Raw genomic sequence first — 7,407 nt, 5'->3', positions numbered from 1 at the left:
TGCATGATTTTGCTATGCCCACTCTGATTGGGGCTTAATCAAGTATTGTGAGATCGATTATTGCTACAAACAATTTTAATCTGAAGCCGAACACAATTCAGATGGTACAATAGTATTTTCAGTTTGATGGTTTGCAAGATGAAGATTCGAATACTCATTTGGCTAACTTTCTAGAGATTTGTGACACATTTAAGATAAATGACACTATTGATGATGCCATAAGCTTACGGTTGTTTCCATTCTCTTTTGAGGAGCAAGACAAAACAATGGTTAAATTCATTGCCATAAGGTTCTATCACTACCACGAGGTTCTATCACTACTTGGGCGCAAATGACTAAGAAGTTTTTGTGAAAATATTTTCCACCAACTAAAACAACTAAGTTGATGAATAACATTTCTTCATTTTTTCAGTTTGATATTGAAACACTTTATGATACATGAGAGAGAATTAAGAATTTGTTGAAAAAGTGTCCTCACTATGGACTACCTTTGTGGCTCCAAGTTCAAACTTTTTATAATGGTTTGAACCCCTCAACTAGATAGATAATTGATGTAGAAACTAGCAGAACATTGAATAACAAAACACCTGAGGTAGCTCAAGAATTCATTGAGGAGATGACACTGAATAACTATCAGTGGCAAGTTACGAGAGTAAAACTTGTCAAGGTAGCCAGAGTTTTTGATATTGCTACAGTTTCTATGTTCGCAAATCAGGTTGAAGCTCTTGGTTAGAAAATTAATGGTTTGAATGTTCCTAAGCAGGTGAATTCGATGATGCAGTGTGATGTTAATGGTGTGGGGATGATTAATTCAGAATATTCACCCTTCAAGTTTAACATGGAACATGAGCAAGTTGACTTTATGGGTAATAGTTATAAATCTCAAAATAACTCTTATTGTAATAACTACAATGCAGGTTGGAAAAAATAACTAAATTTCTATTGTGGTGGTCAACGAAATCAAAGGTTACAACCCATTCCGAGTTTTCAGCAACCTTATCAACAGGAGAAGAAACCGAACCTTGAGGAGATGTTAGTTAAATTTATTTCAGTGTTAGAAAATCAATTTCAAAACATTGAAAAATAAAAAATTATTGATTCATGGGATTGAAAATCAAATTAGATAGCTTACCAAACTTATTTCGAAAAGACCACCATGTAGTTTACCTAGCAACACTAAAACTAACCCAAAGGAGCATATCCACGCAATCATTGTTCGAAACGTGGAAGGGTTAGTCGAGCCTGAAAAGAAGTCGAAGCTAGAAGCTGTTGTGATAAGTAATAAGGTCGAGGAAAGTAAGAAAGAGCATATGTTGGTAATCAAATACTACAAACCACAAGTTCTATATCCAGCAGCATTGAAGAAAGGGCACATAAAAGAACAATATGGTAAATTTCTTGAACTGTTAAAAAAATTGCATATTAACTTACCGTTTGTTGAAGCTTTTTCGCATATGCCAAATTATGTAAAAATTTTAAAGGAGTTGTTAACAAATAAAAGAAATTTGGCAACTTATCGACTGTATAGTTTGCTCGGCCATTCTCCGAAACAAACTATCCAACACACTTAAAGATCTAGGGAGTTTTACTATTCCTTATCTCAATGGTAGTTTAAATGTTGAAAAGGCTTTGACTAATTTGGGGGCTAGTATAAATGTCATGCCTTATCAGACGTTCAAACAACTTGGTCTTGGGGAACCTAAACCCAGTATGTGACAGCCCTAAATTGACCCTAGTCGGAAAGTGGTTTCGGGACCACTAAACCGAGTCACCGAAGTATTTGAATATGATATTTATTGTCTAAAATATGTGAATATGAATGTGTGAAAGTTTTAAGCTTCGATTTAGCCGATTGCATGTGAATTTAGTTAATAGGACTTATGTGTGACACTTTTGAAATGTGATAGGTTAATCTATAAGGAACTATTAATGCATGTTATAAAAATGATGGGTTTGCATGTCAAATTAACCAAAAATCAAGATGGTGGCGGCCATGCTATGGGTTAAAGCATATTATAAACATTTTGTGTTAATGTTTTATGTTAGAAATAATAAAATAAAAGGTTAGTAATAAAGTAATGAAAAGGGAGGGGTGATGAAAACAAAGTTGTCTCATCCATGCTCCCCTATTGCCGTGACTTGAGGAAGGAAGAAGAAGAGGATTCTCTTGCTTCATGTTCGGTTGGTTGATGTTTAGGAAGAGGTATGTTTGATGTTATTCCATGAAATTCATGCATATTTTTAGATGTTGGTTTAAATTCTTTTGCTATTTGATGGAGATGATACTCGACCATGGGTGTTGTCTTCTTGGTTGGTGTTTGATGTTGTGGTGATGAGGCATGAAGATGATTGAGTTTGAGTGCTTAATAAAAAGGATGGGTCTTAACAACTTCATGAAGTATTCGGCCATGGTGCTAAAATGTTGTATTGTGTTTAAACTTAGAATTTTTAGTGATATGGATGTGTTAAGTTGCTTGAAATGTTAGATTAATTTGAACTCATCACCAAGTTCTTTAGGCAACCCATGTTAAAAATTTCGGTATTGAGATGCCTAGAACTTTCGGCCATAGTAGCTATGGAGAAATAAGGTTTTTGTTTCTTGTTAAATTGGGTGTATCTTGTTGTATGAGTGCTTGAACAAACTATGATTAAATAGATGCATAGATTCAAGGTGGGAAGAATTGGCTATTATGCTTGATACTAATGCCGAATATGAGAATGTTGTACTTGAAAAATGTAGGTGAACATGACAAGTGTATTCGGCTTAGGGCATAAAGGATATGAAAATTTGGTATTTACTTTTGATTGTGTGTGTATGACCATGGATAATTGGCTGCACAAATATTATAAATACATAATGTATGTTAAATTTATTAAGCTACAAAACATTATACATGTTCGGCCAAGGTAAATTATTTGAGTAAAGTATATCTTGATGGTACATTTCGACTAGTATAAAATGTATATGGATGTCATATGACTATGTTTAATTTGGGAAGTAAATTGTTTGATTTAGCTCAAGAGCCTAGAGGATCAAAGTTGGATAAGGGAAAGGAAAAAGTGATCGAATAGCCGTCGAAATCGTTCGACAACATCCGAGGTAAGTTTTCGAGTAATGGAACTTAGTTTATGATTTGTTTAAGTCATGACATATAAGCATAACAAATAAACAGTGATATAATGATTCTGTTTGAGTTATATATATTGAGGTAATTAGTTCATACTTATGACGGGCAGCCGAATGCGTATAGAGATTATGTTATAAAGCAAATCAAAATCATGCTCTTTGTATGTGGCTATTGAGCCGAAAATGGTAATGGTTGATAAGTGTCTTGCGTTTGAATTCTGGTTATGAAAATGAAATATTGATGTGTCATGATTTATTGATATATGTGCTTGATTATTCGGATGATATCCGGGCTAAGTCCCGAAGGCATTTGTGCGAGTTCCTATATCCGGGCGAAGTCCCGAAGGCATTTGTGCGAGTAGTTGCTATACCCGGGCTAAGTCCCGAAGGCATTTGTGTTAGTGACTATATCTGGGCTAAGACCCGAAGGCATTTGTGCGAGTTGCTATATCCGGCTAAATCCCGAAGGTACTTGGGTTTGGAAGTGAGCGATCTTGCTGTAATAATTTCAATTAATACGCTCATAAAATCCAAACGATAAGGTATGTTTCGTATATGCAGCGGAAAGGTTGATTCCTTTTAAATAGTATTCGCACAATTGATTAACGAACTTTCAGCCTTTAGTTAGGTTTGATACCTTGTGTATGAATATATTGATTGAAGCGTGGAGTAAGTATGATTTTGAGAATATGCATATATGAAATTATTCATTTAGCCATATGAACGTTATACTTTAGTCGTAACTAATTTCATTACTCAAAACTTACTAAGCATTAAATGCTTATTCTGTTTCTTTGATTCTCTGTTTTATAGATTTTGTTCGTTAGCTAACAGACTCGGGATTGTCGAAGTCGAAGTCGTCCACACTATCTAAGCCCTTTTGGTACTCTTTTAGTTAAACGTTGATAATGGCATGTATAGGACTAACCTTTGTTGTTAATCAAGTACCTTTGGTAATGTGTATATATTCGGATAGCCATGCGAAAATGGCTTAAATATTTTGAGCATAGTATTAAAATTATTTTGTATATATATGGTTATTGAGAGGTGTGGAAATGCTTGGCAATGATTAGCCATTGGAATGGTTAATCACGATCATATTTGGTGCTATGTATGTCAAATGGCTAGTTGAATCATGGAAACTATGAAATAGGTGAAATTTACCTTAAAATAGATGCTGACAGCAGCAGTGATGTGAGTTTGAAAATTCACTAAAAATAGTAGGAATGTAATTAAATAATGAATAAATTATTTAATCGAACCTTGATGAGTCTATTTTCATATGGAAGAAGCAAAATGACCATATGATCCGTATTTTATGAGATGTTTAAGTTTTCGTGAAACAGGGCCAGAGCGATTACTGGATCCCCTTTTCTGACTTTGAAAATTTACCATAAATTAACCAGAGACAATTAGAAGTCATGCTTTATATTTATAGATTCCTTTTTGAGTCTAGTTTCATTAGAAATAAACGGCATAAGTATTGAAGCTCTGTACAGGGAGATATCTAAGTCGTAATGCATGAAGGTCAGAGTAGTCAAACCCTGAAACAGGGGAGACTTTAACTAATAAACTGTACTAATTGGCTTGACCAAAAATTCTAGAAAAAATTTTTTAGATGGACATATGAGTCTAGTTTCAGGAAAAATTTACAGAATTGGTTTTCGAGTTTTGGAACTCGAGATATGATTTTTAAGGTGACAGTGACGCAGTTAGCCAGCTTATCTGGAAATTTTAAAATGAACTGTGTAAATGAATGAATTAAGTCCGTTAACACCTCGTGTTCGACTCCGGTAACGGTCTCGAGTACGGGGCGTTACACAGTAGGATGAGTATTCAATTAGCGGATAGATCAATTTATATTCCCTGTTGATTTTGTTGTATTGGACATGGATGAGGTTATTAAGGTACCTATAATCTCAGGTCGACCCTTTTTAGCCACTACTAGAACTTTTATTGATGTGGGTATTGGTGAACTTGTGCTGCATGTAGGTGATGAAAAGATTACTCTTCAAGCACATGATTTTGTGACAGTCCCTAGTAAGCGAGATGACACTAATTGTTCTGTTAAAGTTAGTAATCTTGCGGCTCAACTTTTTTTTGTAGAAAATCCCTCATGAAAACGTGTTGGAGCCATATTTTATTCAATGTGATAGAACTCAAGGAACAAGTGAAAAGTGAATGCTGGAGCTCGATAAACTAGATGAATGTCGAACGAAAGTTGATGAGGAATTGAAAAAGCAAAAGGAAGTAAGAAAGCAATGCCATGATGTGCATGTAAAATGAATGAACCAACTTAAAGTTGGGGACAAAGTGCTGTTAAACAAATCAGATTCACAAATTTTTCCTTCAGAGTTTAAGTCAATAGGGTCTGACTCATGTGTGGTAAAAATCGTATTTCCAAACGGAACCATTAAGGTAACACACCCCACTTACGACACATTTAAGGTAAACAATCATCGTCTCAAACTTTATATTGGTGGTAATACTAATAACGAGAGAAATGAGCTTCTGCTCCAAGATCTGCCTTAACCGTGAGCTTAAAAAGAGAAGTCAAGCTTAGACTCTAAATAAACACTTCTTGAGAGGCAACCCGAGTGTTTTTTTTTGTTATTTATTTTACTTTCTTAAAAATAAATTAAAATAATTTTTTTTGAAAAAACACTTCACAAAAAGTTACATTAATATTTATTTTTATTACTTAAAAATTGAAAAAGAAAAAAATAAAACTTTTAAAAAATCATTTTTATTTTTTATTACTTGAAAATTCTTTTGAAAAAAAATAGAAACAAAGCGGTCCACATGGTCTGGGTGATCCCTATAGCCGTGTGAGACACACGGGCTGGACAAGCAGGCGTGTCTCAAACTATTTGCATAGTGGAGCTAATTCTTTTCAATTTTAATTTGACCCACACAGGCATAGAGAGTTACATAGGCTAGAGACATCATGAGTGTGTGGTAGAAAGTGTGGCTTACACAGGCTCGCTCATGGGCGTAGGAGAAGCACACAGTCATGTGTGACATACCGGCGTCTCCTTGGCCATATGGTTACTGGGCTTATTTTTACCTAAATTTTATCATACATGGTCTAGGTGATTCCACAAGGCCATGTGGCCACATGGCCTGGCTTGCCACATTATCATATACTTTTTTTCATTTTTAAAGCTAGTTTTTTTTTTCCTTCAAGTGATTTTTTTTAGTTTTGTAACACTCCAAACCTGGCCTATACGTTATGGTCGAATCCAGGAGTGTTACGACGATGGGTTTTAAGACACGTCTTTTATGCTAAATCATCTTGTATTGTTTGTTACCAAAATGAGTCCACATTTTCAGGAAAACTTGTTTTTATATACTTATTTAAAATGATTATAATATATCTTTAAAGTATTTGTAAAATTTGTGGCTGAAGTTTGAAAATCATTTAAAATAAAACCACGCTCTTGTTTTCAAAAAAAAAAAACATTTGTTCGCGAAAACGATATTTTGTTGAATCATCGCAGTTGAGAAATCATAACACAATCAAACTCAAAAATTCAAACAAAACAGTCCAAAAAGTCCGGAGAGTCCAAAAAGTCCAGAGAGTCCAAAAATTACAAAACTCTCATGAAAATTAGAAATTTCAGTAAAATCGTTAAATAATAATAATGAAAACAATTTTCGTCAAGTGGTCACAACTGAGCCTCCGTCACACTGACCCACTTATGTCTGTGGATTACCTGAAGAGAATAGACAAACCGATGTGAGTTTTCGTAAACTCAGTGTGTAACCCAACAGAGATAGTCATGCAACATACACAGAATTTCATATACAGTCAGCTACAGATTCGTACCTAAGTCCATAACAGAAATAGATATCAGAATCAGATAACAGGTCAGACATACAGAATCTTACCCCTATTCTCTACGCACCATCTCCATCCATCCTATCAGACCATGTAGGGTTAAAAACACCCACCCATCTCTACACACCATATAGTGTCGATGCGACACATAACAGATAATATGCAGTCAAGCTACCAGAATATAGGCAAAAGGTCACCGTACAGACCACTTCCTCTGCATATACAAATCCTATCTCAAACATAGATACAGAATAAAAATGCAAAAATAGCAGAATAAACATGCTTAACATGCTCGTAATAGATAAATACATACTTAACAGTACAGTCAGACATACATATCAATTTCTTGCTCAAATTAGACTATCAGAGTATCAGATCACATGAAATAGGGTTTGGTTAGCCCTTACCAATCCTATGGTAGGCCCACAGTCGATTGGAA

The 7,407-nt window shown here is 34.7% G+C and overlaps 1 non-coding gene across 1 annotated transcript; it reads right to left on the bottom strand.

Moving 5' to 3' along the window:
- Positions 1 to 379: 379 nt before the first annotated feature.
- On the bottom strand, positions 380 to 486 carry LOC128284529 (small nucleolar RNA R71). The gene has a single exon (XR_008274954.1). It is a non-coding gene; the product is annotated as a small nucleolar RNA R71 (small nucleolar RNA).
- Between the last annotated feature and the right edge of the window lie 6,921 nt (positions 487 to 7,407).

Source organism: Gossypium arboreum, chromosome 11, assembly GCF_025698485.1.
Source record: "Gossypium arboreum isolate Shixiya-1 chromosome 11, ASM2569848v2, whole genome shotgun sequence".
NCBI classification, from domain to species: Eukaryota; Viridiplantae; Streptophyta; class Magnoliopsida; order Malvales; family Malvaceae; genus Gossypium; species Gossypium arboreum.
Note: the sequence above shows the minus strand (reverse complement) of the source record. Positions and strands in the feature narration are given on the sequence as shown.